Consider the following 22,992-nt stretch of genomic DNA (forward strand, 5'->3'; position numbering starts at 1 on the left):
GTGTTGTCTGACCTGGGGGCTGAGAGGGAGAAGGGCTGAGGGGAGGGAGGGAGCGTTGCTGGGAGCTGGCGTTTCTGCTGCATGGGGCTGGGGCAGGGCGGACGTGTGAGAGCCTGGGGTCATGGTAGCACAGAGGGCGTCAGTTCCTCTCCCCACACCCACGTGCCTATCCTATCAACTCCAGTCACAGCCACAGCACGGAGGGGAGAAATGCCTGCCTGCCCAGTGGGGGAGAGGCCTGGGTCGAAGTGAATAGAGACAATCAATGTGTTCTTTCATGTCTTTCATGTTCTTTTATGTTATCTAAGATCGTGTGTGTGTATGTGTGTGTGTGAGAGTGTGTACATGCATGCGTGTTGTCTGATCAGGGGAAATGTCATGTTGCTTTCAGATGGTGCTCTGTTTCAGCTGTTATAGGCAGCCAAGCTATATGGAGAAGGTGCTTTTTGTATCCTTGTATGCAATACCTTGAAATGTTTGAATCCTTCTTGATGTAATGTGATTTGTTGATTCAATTTCAGTATTTAAACTGTGCGTGTGCATGTGCATGTTGTCTGATCAGAGGAAATGTTGCTTTCAGATGGTGCTCTATAAAAGGTTGCATTGGTTTACAAAAACCTGATCCAAAATGCGCATGCAGTTGTCTCTGAATCTTAAAAAGCCCCAGGCAAAGCATGCCCTTAGGGTGTTGCCACTTCACATTTATCAAGGCAAAACCGTTGAAAAATTCAAAGCACACTGACAACATAAACTAGGATAAACTAGGAGACAGGAAAAACTGCAATAATAACCAGACAGAAATCCACCCAAACTTTACTGCTGCTACTGTGCATTTTCCATCACATGAAAGTATTGTAGCCGTTTTACAGGGCTGTGTGATGTAAGCAACACGGGGTCCTGAGGAGAGGAGCAGTCCCACCACTGTTCCACCACGGCTCCCAAACACCCATAAACACGTAACCAGATGACAGGTTCAGGAAGTGATTCCAGGGAGTGTTTGGGTGTGAATTAAAGCAGAACTATACAAATGAGAAAATCCAGTGGAAAGTTAGGAGACAGCTGGATAAACTAGCTAGCTATTATGGCTAAAGATTTCCATTACACAGTTTGGGTACAGATATCAGATGGAACTCTGGTATCAGTGTTAACCCTGTTAAGCTTGGTCACACACAGAAAGCTGTTAAGGCTTGACCTCAAAGGATTCTGCTGCCTCCATGGAGAGAGAGGGACTGGGTCTACTGGGGTCTGTGTGTCTATGTGTGTGTGTGTGTGTTAGGGTCTGGGTCCTGCTATCTCTCTGATGGCACCATGATGCTGGGATGCATCTCTACCCTGCCTGGCAGTTGGCACCAGGCGTGGGCTCACAGCCTGCAGCGTTCTACCCTGCCTGTTCTGCCATTCAGATTTATGACTGTATGATAAATGCAGACCTCATTTCACCATCTGCAACCCTCCTTCAACCCCAACCCTCCCTCCTCCAGTCTGCATTTCCCCTCACTGGAGACTGAGGCCATAATGATGTTGGGAGAAGAGACTGATTCCAATCTGATCTGAGGCCTGCTGCCATAGTGCTTCTATAACTCTACATAAGATGACTGCAAACCTGGGCTGCATCTGAAATGACAAACTATTTCCTATACAGCGCAGTGCTTTTGATCAGAGCACTATGAGTCCAGGTCAAAACTAAAGGGTGGATGGATTTGACCTTACTGGCACCATATTCCCTATATAGTGCACTACGTTTTCCTGTATAATGCCCTCCATTTAACCAGGTCAAACGTAGTGCCGTTTATAGGCCTAGGTTGGCCTTTGGACACACCCCTGGGCGGGGCCTGTGTACTGTGTATTATTGACTCGTCTAACCTATGGATGAGAAGCCTCAACTAGACTACCACCAAGGTCACTGAAATACTGGAGTCTGCAGCTCAAAACAATAGAATAAAATAACCAAGAACCAACAAACATATATTTGCCAGGTTCGATCAATGTCTGCGCTTAAGTATTTGGTTCTCCCGAAGTCTCTTAAAAACCAGTTCCTGCAGTCTGCCCGCATGCCCTTTGGAAACAGGGAAGGAGACTTGGAAACTCAAATGATTTACAAAGGTCAGGAGAAGTAGAACATTGCTTAGATGTGATGCAAAAATCCCCCGATAGAATCTCCAATCAATGTGTTTGCCCAATAATCAGGCTACACTTCCTATAGCTAGAAGTCTGGTTTCAATACACAAACAGCAATGTTAACACCTTTAACATCATAACTGGAAAAGTATTCAGTAAATGGATTGAGTGAAGTGAAGAAACAGTCAATATCAGAAGAGTGGATATGTTTGTCTTTTATAGGCCAATTCTGTCCCATTTGTTGGCTGAGGTTTTCCCATGCTTATTTACTTGGTTGTTCCTTTTTCTGAATTATTTACAGCAGTAAAAAACTCAGTCAGGGCTATGCCCTAAATGTTTCACAAAAAATTCAGCCCTTCAAGTGTCAAACCCACATAAAAACCTATGCACAGTTATTTGTCTCCTCACAAGGAAAGAACACGATGTCCATGTTCTCTACATGATGCAAAAATGTCTGAAACAGGGAAAGGCAGACAGCTAGAGAGAGATCGTTCTTCAGACAGACAGCAATCAGATAAACCCCACATACACAGAGGAGTCAGTTCCATAAGCCACGATGTCCAACCTGACGTTTTCTATCTGTGCAGTTTGCTTGGTAACAAAGGCTTCTACCCCCTGGCCTGGGGGACTAGCTGCTCGCCTCGCGGCCCCCCAGACGCTTACAGACAGATGTCCTTGGTGGAGCAGAACGCAGAGCAGAGAGGAGGCAGGGCAGGCAGGGCTGACGTCACAGATGGCTGTGGGGCTGTGGAGGAGAGGAGCAGGGGGCTCTCTGCCCTCTAAAAGAGCCCAGGATAAAGGCAGGGGCAGGGGGCCTCTGCTGATCTCTACCCCAGCCCAGACCTGGTCTGAGGGCCGAGGGGGCACAGCAGGGAACTCGCCAGGGGCCAAAACAACCCATATAATAACCTATATACTGTATTCTGAGGGTGTGTGTACACGCATGTGTGTGTGTGCGTGCCTGGGTACGTGCATTAACTTCCTACTTATGCAGCTACCTAAATCCATGCATTTGATTTCATTACTTGACACCCGCACAGCAGACTTTTTTTAGTAACTATATGAGGCAGTCTGTCTCTCCGTTCTATGAACATCTGTGAGCTGTAAGGCCTTTTCTCATTTAAAATGCCTGGTAGTTAAGCGAGGGGAGTCTAAGCTAAATCGCCGATCAGATCTCCAACCTCATCTCAACTCAGTAGACATCCAATATGACTGGGCCAATCTGCTATGTCTCCCCATGTTTCAGCCCTGACCTACTGATGTGGGGGCTGTGTTTGGTAGAGCTAAAGTACAGCTGTGGTATACAGGTTGATTTAAAGGGGCTATCTGCAGTTCAAACGATAACAAAACAGGCACCCAACCACTAGCCCTATTTGGTAAAAGACCAAGTCCATATTATGGCAAGAACAGCTCAAAAAAGAAAAGTGAAATGACAGTCCATCATTACTTTAAGACATGAAGGTCAGTGCAGAGGATAAGTTCATCAGAGATTACCAGCGTCAGAAATTGAAGCCCAAATAAATGCTTCACATAGTTCAAGTAACAGACACATCTCAACATCAACTGTTCAGAGGAGACTGCGTGAATCAGGCCTTCATGGTCAATTTTCTGTAAAGAAAACACTACTAAAGGACACCAAGAAACACGAGCATTGGACTTCAGACTGGTGAAAATCTGTCTTTTGGTCTGATGAGTAAAAATGTGAGATTTTTGGTTCCAACCGGCGTGTCTTTGTGAGACGCAGAGTAGGTGAACGGATGATCAACGGATGATCACCGCATGTGTGGTTGCCACCGTGAAGTATGGAGGAGGAGGTGTGATGGTGTTGGGGTGCTTTGCTGGTGACACTGTCTGTGATTTATTTAGAATTCAAGGCACACTTAACCAGCATGGCTACGACAGCATTCTGCAGCGATACGCCATCCCATCTGATTTGCGCTTAGTGTGACTATCATTTGTTTTTCAACAGGACAATGACCCAACACACCTCCAGGCTGTGTAAGGGCTATTTGACCAAGAAGGAGAGTGATGGAGTGCTGCATCAGATGACCCGGCCTCCACAATCACCCAAACTCAAACCAATTGAAATGGTTTGGGATGAGTTGGACCGCAGAGTGAAGGAAAAACAGCCAACAATTGCTCAGCATATGTGGGAACTCCTACACGACTGTTGGAAAGCATTCCTGATGAAGCTGGTTGAGAGAATGCCAAGGGTGGCTACTTTGAAAAATATTAAATATATCTTTGATTTGTTTAACACTTTTTTGGTTACTACATGATTCCATATGTGTTATGTCATAGTTTTGATGTCTTCATTATTATTATACAATGGAGAAAATAACAAAGAATTAAGAAAAACCCTTGAAGGAGTAGGTATGTCCAAACTTTTGACTGGTACTGTATATTCTTCAAAAATCGATGTGCATTCAGAATGTATTGGTACCCCTTGACTTATTCCACATTTTGTTTTGTTACAGCCTGAATTCAAAATGGATTAAATAGATGTTTTTCTTACCCATCTACACACAACACCCCATAATTGTTGTTGGCTGACCCACTGGCCTAACCCACTGGCTCCAGGTCATCTATAATTATTTGCTAAGTAAAGCCCTGCCTTATCTCCGCTCACTGGTCACCATAGCAGCACCCACGTGTAGCACGCACTCCAGCAGGTATATTTCACTGGTCACCCCCAAAGTCAATTCCTACTATGGCCGCCTTTCCATCCAGTTCTCTGGTGCCAATGACTGGAACGAACTGCAAAATTCACTGAAACTGGAGACTCATATCTCTTACTAACTTTAAGCAGCAGCTGTCAGAGCAGCTCACAGATCACTGTACCTGTACATAGCCCATCAGTAAATAGCCCATCCAACTACCTCATCCCCATACTGTTATTTATTTATTTTGCTCCCTTGCACCACAGTATCTCTACTTGCACATTCATCTCCTGTTCACATCTATCACTCCAGTGTTTAATTGCTATATTGTAATTATTTTGCCACTATGGCCTATTTATTGCCTTACCTCCCTTATCCTACCTAATTTGTGCACACTGTATATATACTTTTTTTTACTGTATTATTGACTGTATGTTTGTTTATTTTATGTGTAACTCTTTGTTGTTGCTTGTCTCACACTGCTTTGCTATATCTTGGCCAGGTCGCAGTTGTAAATGAGAACTTGTTCTCAACTAGCCTACCTGGTTAAATAAAGGTGAAATAAAATGACTAAGTGAAAACATGCTTTCAGAAAATGTATTGACAATGAAATACAGAAATATCTCATTCATATAGAGTAATTATTCACACCCCTTTGCTATGACACTCCAAATTGAGCTCAGGTTCATCCGATTTACTTTGAAGTGTCGCTACAACATGACTGGAGTCTATCTGTGGCCATTTCAATTGTTTGGCCATGGTTTAAAAAAAGAAACACACCTGTCTATATAAGGTCCGACAGCTGACAGTGCATGTCAGAGCAGAAACTATACCATGAAGTCCAAGGAACTGTCCTTAGATCTCTGAGATAGAATTGTGATGAGGCATACATCTGGGGAAAAAATATGGAACTACCCAGACTTTGCCTAGAGCTGTCCCTCCGACCAAACTGAGCAACTGGGCAGGAATGACCTTGGTCATGGAGTCTCTACAGCACATTATGGGAGAGACAGAAGCCACTCCTGAGAAAAAGGCACATGACAGCACGACTGGAATTTGCGAAAAGGCATGTGAAAGGCAAAATATTCTGTGGTCTGATAATAGTTTTGGATAAAACCAGGCGCAGCTCATGACCCGCCGGACGCCATCCCTACTGTGAAACATGGTGGTGGCAGCATCATGCTATGGGGATGCATTTCAGCGGCAGGGACTGGGAGACTGGTAAGGATAGAGGAAACAATGAATGGAGTCAAATACAGGTAAATCCTTGATGAGAACCTGCTTCAGAGTGCAAACAACCTTAAACTGGGGTGAAGATTTACATTCCAACAGGACAATGACCCCAAGCATACAGCCAAAACAACACTGGAATGGCTTCAGAACAAGAATGTGAAAGTCCTTCAGTGTCCCAGCCAAAGCCCAGACTTGAATCCCATTGAAAATATGTGGAAAGACTTGAAGATTGCTGTTCACTGCTACTCCCATCTAACTTAACAGAGCTTGAGAAAATCTTAAAGGAAGAATGGGAGAAAATCCCCAAATCCAGATGTGAAAAGCTGATAGACATACCCAAGACTGTATTTGACGCCGAAGGCACTTCTACAAAGTATTGGCTCAGGGGTGTGAATACTGATGTAAATGAGATATTTCTGGAAAATATGTTTTCACTTTGTCATTATAGGGTATTGTGTGTAGATGGGTGAGAAAAGAAAAAAAAGGTATTCCATTTTGAATTCAGGCTGTAACACAACAAAATGTGGAATAAGTCAAGGGTATGACTACTTTCTGAAGGCACTGTATATAATCTATTTAAAAGTCAAAAATGGATGTAGCAATCTCAGATTGGCCCTTTAACTAGATAAATAGATACAGGAAAGAAAATAAATAATAACGTCTTTCAATTTTTGTTTTTACAAATGTTTTATGCACCACAATATGTATTTATTCTGAGTAAACACACATACTGTAGGTAGGTATGAGTCACTGCATTAACCAAGGATTATACATAGACATGCTTATCTCGATGAATAGATTCATGTACAGTGATTAATACTACATTGAGGAATTTCAGTCGTGTTTTTCTTCACCATAAAATCGAGAGATGAAGAAAGCATCTGTTTGCTGCCATACTTATTATACGTATACGTTACCTATGGAAATGAACCCTAGTTACAGTCTCAGCATGTTATATTTTCTCCTGAGCTGGATGGATACGTCACAACTATTTCCAGAGCCAACAACCAATTATTCAGCGCCATGAGCCCTCCCGGAGCTAAGGTCATTATGTGAGGGCCACTATCATGACACTACGGTTCGTATTTATTTGCAACTTATTTGCAGAAATTAAACCGTGTATAAAGACTGTGTTTATAAAAATTGGTTGTGTATAAAACACACTCCAAAACCCATCCACAGAGATAGTATTTTAATTCCTTAGAATAACATTTGTAGAATATTTTTTTAAAGAATAGGAGTTTTTAAACAGAGGAACCCAGAAATCACCGATAAGCATATTCAAGCAGCAGCATTATAAGGAAGCGCCAGGAAAGCGGTGATCATTAAAAATAATGCTTATCTAAGGGAAAATGTCCAACTTGAAATGTTCTTCTTTCACATGGTCTCCCTTTACATGCGACCGTGCTTGTGCTAGCAGTCTTCTCTCTCCCTCTCTCTCTCTTTTGAAAGAGATTCAGTGCTCATCACCTTTCTATTGATCACGTATCATTTGCATCAAGGAAAAGATGTGAACTCAGATATTCAAGAGGACGAGGACGATCGCCATGATTTATTCATTTCTAAATCAAAAAAGTGTAAGGTAGATGAGAAGAGACAGAATCTTCACAGGGAAGCAGAGAGAGAGAGAGAATCTTCACAGGGAAGCAGGGAGAGAGAGAGAATCTTCACAGGGAAGCAGAGAGAGAGAGAGAGAGAAATTTCACGGGGAAGCAGGGAGAGAGAGAGAATCTTCACATGGAAGCAGGGAGAGAGAGAGAATTTTCACAGGGAAGCAGGGAGAGAGAGAATTTTCACAGGGAAGCAGGGAGAGAGAGAGAATCTTCACGGGGAAGCAGAGAGAGAGAGAGAGAGAATCTTCACAGGGAAGCAGGGAGAGAGAATTTTCACAGGGAAGCAGGGAGAGAGAGAGAATCTTCACATGGAAGCAGGGAGAGAGAGAGAATCTTCACAGGGAAGCAGGGAGAGAGAGAATCTTCACGGGGAAGCAGGGAGAGAGAGAGAATCTTCACAGGGAAGCAGGGATAGAGAATCTTCACGGGGAAGCAGAGAGAGAGAGAGAGAGAGAATCTTTGCAGGGAAGCAGGGAGAGAGAGAGAATCTTCACGGGGAAGCAGGGAGAGAGAGAGAGAATCTTCACAGGGAAGCAGGGAGAGAGAGAATCTTCACAGGGAAGCAGGGAGAGAGAGAATCTTCACAGGGAAGCAGAGAGAGAGAGAATCTTCACAGGGAAGCAGGGAGAGAGAGAGAATCTTCACAGGGAAGCAGGGAGAGAAAGAGAATCTTCACGGGGAAGCAGGGAGAGAGAGAGAAGGCAGGCATGCAGCGGAGGGGAGAGGAGACTGCAGGGCTCTGAGGCTGGGCTCTTCTTTCACACTAGCCTCCAGGCACGTGGTGTGCAAGTCCTGCTAATTACCAAGGTGAATCATGCTGCCGCTCTCTAATTAGCCAACATGACAATCTAATGGAAACATGCGGGAAGAGCTGGCACACTTAGAGAATCAACTCACAAAGAAAGACCCCTCTCTTTACACTACCCTCCTCTTCCTTCCCCTGTGAAGTTCTATACAAATTACATTTCTCAAATAAAAAAGGGGCAGGCTGGTTGAGCTATTGTTCTCCAGTGCAGGTACAGTTTATAAAGGAAAGAGGTTAAGAGAATATGAGGTAGTCTGGCTGGTCAGGATTTAGATCTTCTTCTCTCCTCTGTGTGTGTGGTGTTTGTTCCCTAATTGAAACGTGTCCTCAAATCTGCCTCCTCTCCTCTCCCTGTTATCCCGGGAACGGAGGGAGGCTGGCTGGCACCCCGCCACGAGCGTAGCTCAGCGTACCCAATTCCCCTGTCGCTGGAGTCCCAAGGAGTGCTACAGCGCACAAAGAAAAAGTGCTCCTACAGGCTTCTTTTGCAAGAGAAGACGAGCCGCAATCTCCCTCTGAGGCAAATCTCCTTTTTGTTGTTTTCATTCTCATTACAGGACTTTGTAATATTCCAAAACACACAGGAACACCAAAGGTATTTTTAAAAGCCTGGTGATTTTTTCTTTATAATATGTCTTGAGGAAAAAAAGAAAGGGAAAAAAACTGAAAGAAGTTGAAACTCCAGACAACAAAGCAACAAATAAATAAAAATAGTGCTAGTGTGGACTAGGCTGTGCATGTTGAGGAGTTCATCAAAACAGATCTTCATTCTGAAATAATTAAATGAACAATTAAATAGCCCCACTTTGATCTTTCAAACAACACTGATGAAACACTTCAACCATGGGAAATATTTGAGAAGACGTGTGGATATCTGATATTTGCATGTATCTACATACACATTTGTAATAACCACTAAGAGGTTAGAGGTACTTAACCTCACTGTTTTTCCTGTAGTAGAACACAATCTTCCATGTACAGAGACTCTCAAAGAGCATATTTTAAAAAAGCCAAACGTAAAAGTTCAATGAAACGGAGAGATTTACTGCCATGTGTTGGTCCTTACAGTATATCACCAAATGTCAGCGCTCTGTTAACTAGCCCAAACTGGCTTCATAATCATAGTGATTATTCTGACAGGCTTTAGCCCTGAGCATGCCTAACAGCGAGCGCTCTACAATGGGTACGATGACGGGTTCTGTGGGGCCACGTGATGAGAGGCCGACCACAGATAAAACAGACACAAAAGCACTAATAAACGCATGGCACTGTAGCCTTGTCCTCTGACACCTCTGACAATAGAGGAGAAATAGCGCTGCATGACGGGGCCTGTTGCACAAGCGCCTTTACAGGCTAAATGTGACCTGGTCATCTGTGGGGGATGCTGGGAAATCATGAACATGTGTCTTAGAGCCAATGATGTCTTGGAGCACATTGGTTACATCCAGAGGTTATAATTAAAATAAGTTGGCTAAATCTACAATATCTCTTGATGGAGGTGGGAAGAGAAAAATGTAAAAATGTTGACCAGTGTTTCTATGTCATGTTGATGCTACTGACTCCAAGTCAATCCAGTAATACACTATGTGGATGTATGTAGATGTTTATGCATCTGGCTAGGACATACTGTCCATATAACGCCTCTTGCTTTTAATTGGTGCCATACAAGGTTGAGAGTTGAGCGAGGGCAGAATTCATTGCTGCGTGGATCAAGACATTTCATGATCAATCCTGGTGTGCAAACGAGGCAAGAAAAAACTCCCTCTGAACGCCTGAGGAGGAAAAATATTTGAGGAAAATTATTCTAACAAAAAGCTGAGCGATTCCCATTGGACAGCTCTCAGTTTCACACGGGTCTGGAATCACTCTGAGGTAAAGTGGAGCAACGCTGCAAGGACACAGATCCGACTGGCTGGATGAGAAGAGAGAGGAAGGGAAGACAGGGGCTCCCGCATCTCACCCCCCCACCCCAACACCCCTCAGCCCCCCTGTGACCTGCTGATATGGGGGTGTCATTCAGAGCAACCAAGAGCTGTCTTAACAACAGTCTCACTGACAGTCCTTATAGTCAAACACATAAACTGTATAGTGATATGCCTCTAAATACTCTAGCTATGTTCAATTCTTGTGGAGGATCATCTTTATGTAAAACTCCAGTCTTGGATAGCAGCTGGGCGTGCAGGCTTTCATTTCAGCCCTGCAGTAACACACCTGCTTAGCTAATCATGTCCAGACTGAAGACCATGATTAGTTGATTATATAAAATCAGGTGTGTTTGAGGAAGGAACAAAAGACAGGCTTCTGCGTCCAACTGTCTATCGCCTGATATTCCTCTGCATCAACATGTCACCTGATGATGCCAAAGTTCACCTCTTTCAATTCCTATTTTGCCAGGAAGTTTATCATAGGTGTATCAAGCTGTGATAAGTCTGTAACCCATTTTACAACCATTTCAATTATCTATATGTTTCTTTTAGTGGCAAACCTGAAGCAAAAAGCTTTGCACTCAGCCTTGGCATTGCATGTGGCGTATAAAATATAATTGGGCTTTTCCAATAACACATTTACCATTAATTATTTATGGTTTTCGACAAATTAGATTCTGAAGCCATGGCCCGAAACATCAATGACCTGCATTTCTTAGCTGGTTTGATCAAGAATGTAATTAGGAGGATAAGGGCCATCATCAAAATAAGCCTGTCCTTACAAAGGCAACAAATTCTAGGGAAACCATTTATCCCAATCAGCTGACAGACGTTTGACCGACTCCTCCCAACCAATCATAGGCTAAAAGCCAGAACCATCCCACTGGGAACACACTGGTTGAATAAACGTTGTTTCAACGTTATTTGTCAACGTATTGTGATGTGGAATCTATGTGGAAAATAAAAATACATTGAATTTGAAAAACGTCATCAACTCTTATTTTGAGGGTAACATTTCAACCACAGGATTATGTCATCATGGTAACCAAATTGCAACATAGACAAACCTTGTATAAAATATGTAGAATTTGTACCTTTAAAACTACGTCAGATCTTCAACGTTATATCCACTTTCAGACAAAAAACTATAGGCTGGGCAGCACCTCCTACTAGAGAATTGATCTATCTACAGGTACCCTTTGGTCTCCCTTCCAGGGTTTTAACTGAGCCCAGCCCTGATAAACTTTGATATTTGTCACTGACCTTTACCAATGTGATATCGTGAGAACGATTGTTGAGAGATCTCCACTTAAAAACAAAACAGATTCACTGTTGCTATCGAAGTCATTCCAAAGGGCAGGTTTAACAGAGCAAAATAAACGTGACCAAATCAGTTAAAGAATAGGACTAAATCACATCAAACTTTATTTAAAGTGCATTTCAAGTTTGATTTGATTTAGTCCTTTTCTTTCACTTAGATTTTTGGTTGAGATGGAGACGTAAATCCAACATATCAATTATTAATTGGTTGTCACGGCTCTCGACGTAATGAGGATCGGACCAAAACGCAGAGTGGTAAGTGTTCATGATTATTAACCAAAACACTTGAACAAAATAAAGTGGGAAAAAAAACGAAACAGTTCTGTAAAGGTGCATAAACTATACAGAAAACAACTACCCACAAAACACAGGTGGGAAAAAGGCTGCCTAAGTATGATTCCCAATCAGAGACAACGATAGACAGCTGGCCCTGATTGAGAACCATAGCCAGCCAAAACATATAAATAAAGAAACTAGAACGCCCACCCTAGTCACACCCTGGCCTAACCAAAATAGAGAATAAAAAGCCTCTCTATGGCCAGGGCGTGACATTTGTAGACAAACTGGAATTAAAGCCAGACTACATTAGCGGCACAGAGAAGAAACTATCCAACAGAAGATAAATCTCCTTCAAATGTTATTATGTGATTGCATTGACAAGCAAACACATTTCAATATCACTTCTGAAATACGATACATTTAGCCTATTAACTTGTTGACAAGTTAACAAATGATACAGTATGCTGAATTCCGAACTCCCCCCCCCCCAAAAAAAGTTAAAGAATGGGAGGTGGTTCAGATGAAACTATTCAAGCAGTAGATACATCTCCTTCAAATGTTGATGTTGTTTGCGTTGTCAACCAACCACAACTCAAAATTACTGTTGTAATACTGTTGTAATAGCCTACATATATTTAAATATCTTACAAGCTAATGTAACATTAAACCTTAAAATGAGTAACACATCCATGGCCTCATTGAGGTTACTGTAACTAAAAATGTCTTCTTATGTATTCATAAAAATAATGCATAGGTCGCTGCAGGTTTGTGGAGATTTTTACAATTGCTTTAATAATGTCGAAGACTATTGATCACTTGCACCATATATTTTTTTATGTAATTTCAATTGCAGCCCAGGTTGTTTGGTTCTGCACAGTGATAACACATTAATCGGTTGTATTAATACAAAACAAAATATCTGACAGTTGTGCTAGTTGTGCTTTTAAATGGTTGAACAGTGATACTGTACTTTGGGTGACAACTAAAAATAAGACATTGTTTTTCCATTGGAATGTGGTTGTGCTTTTAGATGGTTGAAAGCAGAGTGATACCACATTGGAAAATCAATTAACTTTTGGCTGTCTTTTTGACTGGGTGAATATAGGTTGTAATCTCATTGATCAACACCTCGACCAAATATTACCAAGTTATCCAGAGTGATGTGGTCCTTCTGTAGCACAGTTGGTAGAGCATGGCGCTTGTAACGCCAGGGTAGTGGGTTCGATTCCCGGGACCACCCATACGTAGAATGTATGCACACATGACTGTAAGTCGCTTTGGATAAAAGCGTCTGCTAAATGGCATATATTATTATATTATTATTATATTATATATTATATATTATCCACGTTGAAATGATGTGATGTGCCCAGTGGGATGTGAGGTCCTGGGGATGATGAGTTTAGACCAGAGAGAGTCTTCCTCTCTCTCACTGCCTCCAGATGGAGTTCTGATGATGAATCTATGGCCGCAGTGTGTCTGTGTGTCTGACACTGTGATGTATGTAGGTCTGGTCCACTCCCACCCCCATCCCTCTCTCAGTGCTGAGAGGACCTGATGATTAGGCACTGCCTCGCCTCCTGCCTCAGTGGGATTTCAGACAGAGCACACAGACCAGACCAAAAAATAAAGAAATGAGGAATACTCATTTTGGCCATTGATTTTCACTGGGGGCATTTCTAAAATAGCCCATCTGACCTTTTGGGGCGAATGTTTCTGAATGGAGGAAACAGGGGCGCTACACACATTTGGCCTTATGCCTTTTGCTATCTGCCTGGGCGGTACTGAAGGCTGACGGGGAAGGGGGATGGATTAGGTTGAGGTGGAAACTAGAGAGGTCTGATAGAGGCCACATGGGGCCAAGGCTGCCATCACACTACCAGAGTAGTGTGTCTCTATCATCCCACTCTGACTGGGTGTAATTCACCTGTAAGCACCTCAATAAAGTTCCCCAACACCTCCCTGTTCCCTCCCCATATACCACACCTGCCTTTACAAACAAATCAGCGCCAACTCAATTTCAAACACATTTCTTGGAACAAGTATATAACTGTCATAGAAAATTATTTTCGGAAAGAGGGTTGGCAGGATTGTCCACTCGTCCATCAGTCACCTGGAAGAGCAGCTCAGCCTCATTATCCTGATGAAATTTGTGCAGATGTGCTGAACAAGGAGCCGCCACCGACAGACTCCCTCTGCGGTAACCGTGGTGACACAAACAGCTAGCTCTGTCCCCTTGAGCTAGTCAGGTGATGAAAACCAGAGAGGCACAGGACTGAGAAACGACGGCCATTAAGCAAAAAAAGAGAGAAGGGGGGAAGAAAAAACGTAGAAAAAAAATTCCCCCTGTACTGGTGTCATCGCTGACTGTCGCACTGAACATTACATAAAGTAACAATTTCACCCCCCAACCCCCCTCCCTCTGCTCCTTCTGAAATTCTAAAATGAAAATGAGAATGTGCGCGTGCCACGTTTCTTTCTCAGAAGATAATCTGGCTCCATCGAGATGATGAGCGGCCTGCCACTTAACGGGGAGGAGATCACACCACCCCGGGGGCGAACCTATCGCAGCACAGCCTATTACACTGCTTCATTTGCATATGCAGCTAGGGCTTATGGGGAGGCTGAGCTCTAGTCTCAAGGTTCTAAACGAATGAACAGAGCCAATGAAAGGCATCCCTTCACCACACACTGGTGTGGTGGTAGTGTAAGATCTCTTTACAGAGAGCAGAGTGGAGAGGAGAGAAGATCCCCATTCTAATGTCCATAGCATACCACTTGGAATGCATGTCCAATACATTGCTTCATACTAAGTGGTACACTAGTATGGACCCAATTGAAATGGGGCTAAGCAGCTCTATGTTGCTAGAGATCTATCATGGTCTACAGTGCATTCAGAAAGTATTCACACTCCTTAACTTGTTCCACGTTCTGTTGTGTTACATCGTAAATTTAAAATGTATTAAATTGAGATTTATTTGGTTACTGGCCTACCCACGATAGCCCATAATGTGAAAGTGTAATTATGCTTTTAGAATATAATTTTTACACATGAAAAGCTGAAATGTCTTGAGTCAATAAGTATTCAACCCCTTCGTTATGGTAAGCCTAAATAAGTTCAGGAGTAAAAATTGCATACAATAATAGTGTTTAACATGATTTTGGAATGACTACCTCATCTCTGTAACCCACACTTACAATTATCTGTAAGATCCGTCAGTCAAGCAGTGCATTTCAAACACAGATTAAACCACAAAGACCAATGAGAGGAAGGAAACCGATCAGGGATTTCACCATGAGGCCAATGGCGACTTTATAACAGTTACAGAGTTTAATGGCTGTGATAGGAGAAAACTGAGGATGGATCAACAACATTGTAGTTACTCCTAAATATTAACCTAATTTACAGAGTGAAAAGAAGGAAGCATGTACAGAATAAAAATATTCCAAAGGCACTAAAGTAATACCGCAAAAAATGTGGCAAGAAATTAACATTTTGTCCTGAATACAAAATGTTATGTTTGCTGCAAATCCAATACAACACATTACTGACTACCACTATCCATATTTCCAAGCATTGTGGTGGCTGCATCATGTTATGGGTATGCTTGTAATTGCTAAGGACTTGTGAGTTTTTCAGGATAAAAAATAAATAAAATGGAGCTAAGCACAGGCAAAATCCTAGAGGAAATCTGGTTCAGTCTGCTTTCCACCAGACACTGGGAGATTAATTCACCTTTCAGTAGGACAATAACGTAAAACACAAGGCCAAATATACACTGGAGTTGCTTACCAAGAAGACAGTGACTGAGAGGCCAAGTTAAACTTTTGACTTAAATCTACTTGAAAATCTATGGCAAGACCTGAAAATGGTTCTAAAGCAATGATCAATAACCAATTTGACAGAGCTTTGAGAATTTTGAAAATAATAATGGGAAATTGTTGCGCAATTAAGGTGTGGAAAGCTCTTAGAGACTTACTCAGAAAGACTCACAGCTGTAATCTCTGTCAGGTGCTTCTACAAAGTATTGAGTCATGGGTGAGAATACTTATGTAAATGAGATATTTCTGTATTTAATTTTCAATACATTTGAAAACTATTCTAAAACCCGTTTTCACTTTTTGTCATTATTGGATATTGTGTGCAGATGGATGAGAAAAACATTATATTTAATCAATTTTGAATTCAGGCAGTAACAACAAAATGTGGAATAAGTCAAGGGGTATGAATACTTTCTGAAGACACTGTAGCTGTACAATTTAACAAATAAGCACAGTAGCTTCCTACTTTATTTTTTATATTTCCCATTTGTGCGCCTACAGTGCCAAAGCCATTTCAAAGTTTTAAACCAAAATGTATACATAACTGTGACAGTAAACATTTTTCGATCAGCTTTACAATGCAAATGGCTCTACAGAAAGTGCTATGGTGAATATTAAACCGGTACTCACAACACTGATATGCTCCCCAATCTATCTCTTTGAAAGAGCCATGCACAATGAACAGCAGTCTCCAAAATGTTATCGGGAGCCAGAAAAGAGAGAGAGAGAGAGAGAGAAAAGAGGAGGAGGATCTCTTTGGTGTGGTGTCTCTGTTCTATAACCACTTTTCCAAACGAGGCAGACATAAATCAGCACAAATAATTCCTACAACTTTTTAAGTCAGACCTTTAAATGGCATTACATATGTAGCGAGGCATGAAACATTTATATGTTGAAGTCTTGGGAAAATGTCAAGGGTAATGATCTCCAGCACAGCGCTTACCTCCTTAGCTTTTGTTTCAGCCGAGCCTGCTCTGGGTCCTCTTGCCTGGAGCGACTCTGCAGAGTTGGGGGACACAGGTTAACAGCTGGTTTAAGGACCCCTCATCTGTTGCAGCCAGCACAAAAATAGTACAAAATGGGAACAGGATACAAGGTGTCAAGGACATCGTATTTGGATTCATAGAAGTGCAATTGAGCGCCCAAGGCCAGTGCCCTTTAAACCTGCACCAAATCCCACCGTAAATAAGCTGCTGGAGGGAGATTCTAATCAAAAGAGGTTATTAAAAATTCTGCACGAGCCAGCAGAGCACACAGGGCTGGGAGAATGTGCTCAAACTCAGAAAGTCACTGGCACTCTGTCCCTCTTTTGTTCCAGTGCCATTGCTGTGTGTGTGTGTGTGTGTGTGTGTGTGTGTGTGTGTGTGTGTGTGTGTGTGTGTGTGTGTGTGTGTGTGTGTGTGTGTGTGTGTGTGTGTGTGTGTGTGTGTGTGTGTGTGTGTGTGTGTGTGTGTGTGTGTGTGTGTGTGTGTGTGTGTGTGCGTGTGTGTGTGTGCGTGCGTACATGCGTACATGCGTACATGCGTGCGTGCGTATCTCTCTGGAGTCAGGACCAGAGTCCACAGTACTGGAGCGCCACTGTAATTAGTCAGTGAGAGCTGAGCTGCCTGTGCAGCTTGTACCTGTCTGTGTGAGCTGTTAACCACAGGGCTTCCAATTAACCATACAGGGACTCTTCTAAAAGCTCACTGTTAGTGGCACCCTGCCAGATCACCACACTAACACAGTACTAGCCTACTGTAGCTATCAGCGACGCAGTGTACTCTTCCTATGAGTCTATGAAAGAAAGATAGATACACTTTTTAATTACCCCCAGTTTTATTGTACAACGTTTCGACCTGTAGGTCTTCGTCTATACTATGGTAATACAGGCAGCTAACAGTGCTGCCCCTGCCATAGCAATGGGAATAATTATATTAAAAATGACTTCCTGTTTAACTAGCATAAATTAATTTAGCTTGAATGAAGGTTAGGGATGTGACTAGTAATGGTCCAATGTGTCTTTAACATTGCCTAACCTCTCTAAGAGCATGGTCATCCCAGTGGTGTTAAAGACTACCTCATTAATATCTCTGAACGTGATGCTCCTCCCGATGTTTATTTTTTCTACTATAAGCAATCAAATGCTATTTGCCTTCAGTGGTGCTGGAAAGCAAGAGTCTAGCTACCCGTGCCCTGGCTCCCTCCCTCCCTCCCTCCATCCCTCCTTCCCTCACTACCTCATGAACAGATGCAGTCGTCTTGCCCTGCTCCTTGCTAATTGGCTTTAAATATATCAGGCGGTTCACGTACTGGTCGGTGTCTCAACTAAAACGACTGCATTTGCCCTCCAGTCGGCCGGAGCATCCCTGAAGACCTGAGTCATATTTTAAATGGACGGAGGAGGGGATTATTTTAGTAGATTCTTATTTGAGAGGTCAAATTATAAGGGAGCCCCAGCGTGGAGCCTGGCCATCAGCGGGGAGAAAACAGGGACAAAGATGGACTGTTTACAAAGGGCCATGGTGGTACTGACATACTTTATATCACCTCTGTCAGCCCAGCTGTCCTGACCCCCCCCCCCTCTCTCTCTCATAACAGTACAGTGGCTGGGTGCTGGATCCACCCTCACTATACTGTTTGAATACATCAGTTAGAGAGTGAAATATACTGTAGGAAGTGTATAGTGGAAATGGACAAGTCAGATGAATTAATGTGCCACCATCCTATTACATAATAATGAGGCCAGACAACACATATTGCATATTAGCTATACAGTTATACTAAAGATTTTGTGTTTAGTAAAACTTACTGTCATATACTCCTTCTAAAGACACTTACAGTTAGACCCTGAGATTGCATCTTTTAAAATAACAAAATAAAGCTTGGTGCTTAATTAACAGCTTTGCTGTCAAGGCAGTAGTTTCCTAATTACCAACTATAACAGCGGCAAGGCGGGTCATTGTTCATCAGTCTGAATGTTTCTAATGTCCTGCATGGCAGGCAGGGCCAGACCATAACAATGCTGTTAACACAGGGAAGTGATAATGCAATCAGCTGTGGGACATTGTCTCTGTTGAAGATGTATTAAATGAAGCAAGCTTCTCTCTAATGTCTCACCGTGGGGCATTTCCCTTCAAAACACATTCTGTTGGTGGTGACAGTATTGGACCTTCACATCATACTGTATGTCTAATGAATTATGTACCTGTCTTATTTGATAGATTGTATGAAGTATGTGAGAACGTATTCAAGTCATTTCACAATCTTATACAAGTTAAGTGTGTGCAAGAAGTGTTTACACCAGTATCAACAGCCTGAGTGTGACTGGATGGACACACATGAGTGTGCAGAGACTGCCTAGATGCAATTCATCTGTTCTGAGACTCTGTAAGGCTCTCTGAGGCTCTCCTGCCCACTACTGTTGAAGCTGGTTCTCCTGAGTATTGAGATGGCTGACATGACACGCTTAGCTCTGGGCATGTCAGCGGGTATGTGAGGAGGATCAGATCAGAGGAATGTATAGAGTTCCACAGTGGTTCCTCTGCTTGTTGTGTTGGGGACAATGAGAGGACAAAGGAGCCCTAGAGCGAGGGGGCGGGAGAACACACTGAGGTCACACTACGGAGGGCGCACTCGGTTTCATCTGTTAGCTAGGGCCTGGGCAGGAACAGCGAAGACACCACACTGCCCTAGACACTGACAAGGAACACACACCACACCACAGCTAAACACTACCTTACACACTACCTTACACACCACCTCACACACTACCTTACACACTACCTTACACACCACCTTACACACCACCTTACACACCACCTTAGACACCACCTTACACACCACCTCACACACTACCTTACACACTACCTTACACACCACCTTACACACCACCTTACACACCACCTTACACACTACCTTACACACTACCTTACACACCACCTCACACACTACCTTACACACTACCTACACACCACCTTACACACTACCTTACACACCACCTCACACACTACCTTACACACTACCTTACACACTACCTTACACACCACCTCACACACTACCTTACACACTACCTTACACACCACCTTACACACCACCTTACACACCACCTCACACACTACCTTACACACTACCTTACACACTACCTTACACACCACCTCACACACTACCTTACACACCACCTTACACACCACCTTACACACTACCTTACACACTACCTTACACACCACCTTACACACCACCTCACACACTACCTCACACACTACCTTACACACCACCTCACACACTACCTTACACACCACCTCACACACTACCTTACACACTACCTTACACACCACCTTACACACCACCTCACACACCACCTTACACACCACCTTACAGACCACCTTACACACCACCTTACACACCACCACACCACCTCACACACTACCTTACACACCACCTTACACACCACCTTACACACCACCTTACACACCACCTCACACACTACCTCACACACTACCTCACACACCACCTCACACACTACCTTACACACCACCTTACACACCACCTTACACACTACCTTACACACTACCTTACACACTACCTTACACACTACCTTACACACCACCTTACACACCACCTTACAGACCACCTTACACACCACCTTACACACCACCTTACACACCACCTCACACACTACCTTACACACTACCTTACACACTACCTACACACCACCTCACACACTACCTTACACACCACCTTACACACCACCTTACACACCACCTTACACACCACCTTACACACTACCTTACACACTACCTTACACACTACCTTACACACTACCTACACACCACCTTACACACCACCTTACAGACCACCTTACACACCACCTTACACACCACCTTACACACCACCTCACACACTACCTTACACACTACCTTACACACCACCTTACACACCACCTCACACACTACCTTACACACTACCTTACACACTACCTTACACACCACCTCACACACTACCTTACACACCACCTTACACACTACCTTACACACCACCTTACAGACCACCTTACACACCACCTTACACACCACCTTACACACCACCTCACACACTACCTTACACACTACCTACACACCACCTTACACACCACCTCACACACCACCTTACACACCACCTTACACACTACCTTACACACTACCTTACACACTACCTTACACACTACCTTACACACCACCTTACACACCACCTTACACACCACCTCACACACTACCTTACACACTACCTTACACACCACCTCACACACTACCTTACACACCACCTTACACACCACCTTACACACCACCTTACACACCACCTCACACACTACCTACACACTACCTTACACACCACCTACACACCACCTTACAGACCACCTCACACACTACCTTACACACTACCTTACACACCACCTTACACACCACCTCACACACCACCTTACACATTTACATTACATTTAAGTCATTTAGCAGACGCTCTTATCCAGAGCGACTTACAAATCGGTGCATACACCTTATGACATCCAGTGGAACAGCCACTTGCATCTAAATATTTTTTTTTTTTTTTGGGGGGTGAGAAGGATTACTTACCCTTACTTACCCTATCCTAGGTACACACCATCTCACACACTACCTACACACTACCTTACACACCACCTTACACACCACCTCACACACCACCTCACACACTACCTTACACACCACCTCACACGCTACCTTACACACTACCTTACACACTACCTTACACACCACCTCACACACTACCTTACACACTACCTTACACACCACCTTACACACCACCTTACACACCACCTCACACACTACCTTACACACTACCTTACACACTACCTTACACACCACCTCACACACTACCTTACACACTACCTTACACACTACCTTACACACCACCTCACACACTACCTTACACACTACCTTACACACCACCTTACACACCACCTCGCACACAAGTAACACACACAATAGCAACAGAGCTACAGTCCCTACTAGAGGCCGACCGATTATGATTTTTCAACATCGATACCGATTATTGGAGGACCATAAAAGCCGATACCGATTAATCGGACGATTTAAAAATATATATATATTTTTTGTAATAATGACAGTTACAACAATACTGAATGAACACTTATTTTAACTTAATATAATACATCAATAAAATCAATTTAGCCTCAAATATATAATGAAACATGTTCAATTTGGTTTAAATAATGCAAAAACAAAGTGTTGGAGAAGAAAGTAAAAGTGCAATATGTTCCATGTAAAATATGTGCCATGTAAGAAATCTAACGTTTCAGTTCCTTGCTCAGAACATGAGAACATATGAAAGGTGTTGGTTCCTTTGAACGTGAGTCTTCAATATTCCCAGGTAAGAAGTTTTAGGTTGTAGTTATTATAGGAATTATAGGACTAATTTCCCTCTATACCATTTGTATTTCATTAACCTTTGACTATTGGATGTTCTTATAGGCACTTTAGTATTGCCAGTGTAACAGTATAGCTTCTGTCCCTCTCCTCGCTCCTCCCTGGCATCGAACCAACAACACAACTACAATTAGCGTGCGCTAACTAGCTAGCCATTTCACTTCGGTTACACAAGCCTCATCTCGGGAGTTGATAGGCTTGAAGTCATAAACAGAGCAATGCTTGACCCACAACAAAGAGCTGCTGGCAAAACGCACGAAAGTGCTGTTTGAATGAATGTTTACGCGCCTGCTTCTGCCTACCACCTCTCAGTCAGACACTTGTATGCTCAGTCAGATTATATGCAACGCAGGACACGCTAGATAATATCTAGTAATATCATCAACCATGTGTAGTTAACTAGTGATTATGATTGATTGTTTTTTATAAGATAAGTTAAATGCTAGCTAGCAACTTACCTTGGTTTACTGCATTCGCGTAACTCCTTGTGGAGTGCAACGAGAGAGAGGCAGGTCGTTATTGGACTAGTTAAGGTTGCAAGATTGGACCCCCCAAGCTGACAAGGTGAAAATCTGTCGTTCTGCCCCTGAACAAGGCAGTTAACCCACTGTTCCTAGGCCGTCATTGAAAATAAGAATGTGTTCTTAACTGACGTACCCAGTTAAATAAAGATTAAATAAAGGTATAAAAAAAAATGTAAAATCGCCGCCTAAAATACCGATTTCCGATTGTTGTGAAAACTTGAAATCGGCCCTAATTAATCGGCCATTCAGATTA

The 22,992-nt window shown here is 43.0% G+C and overlaps 1 protein-coding gene across 1 annotated transcript in view; it reads right to left on the reverse strand.

The window, feature by feature from the left end:
- LOC118360694 (transcription initiation factor TFIID subunit 4) overlaps positions 1-22,992 on the reverse strand; it is an 88,370-nt gene that overhangs the window by 59,256 nt on the left and 6,122 nt on the right. The window lies entirely within an intron of this gene.

Source organism: Oncorhynchus keta, chromosome 14 (genome assembly GCF_023373465.1).
Source record: "Oncorhynchus keta strain PuntledgeMale-10-30-2019 chromosome 14, Oket_V2, whole genome shotgun sequence".
Classification (NCBI taxonomy): domain Eukaryota; kingdom Metazoa; phylum Chordata; class Actinopteri; order Salmoniformes; family Salmonidae; genus Oncorhynchus; species Oncorhynchus keta.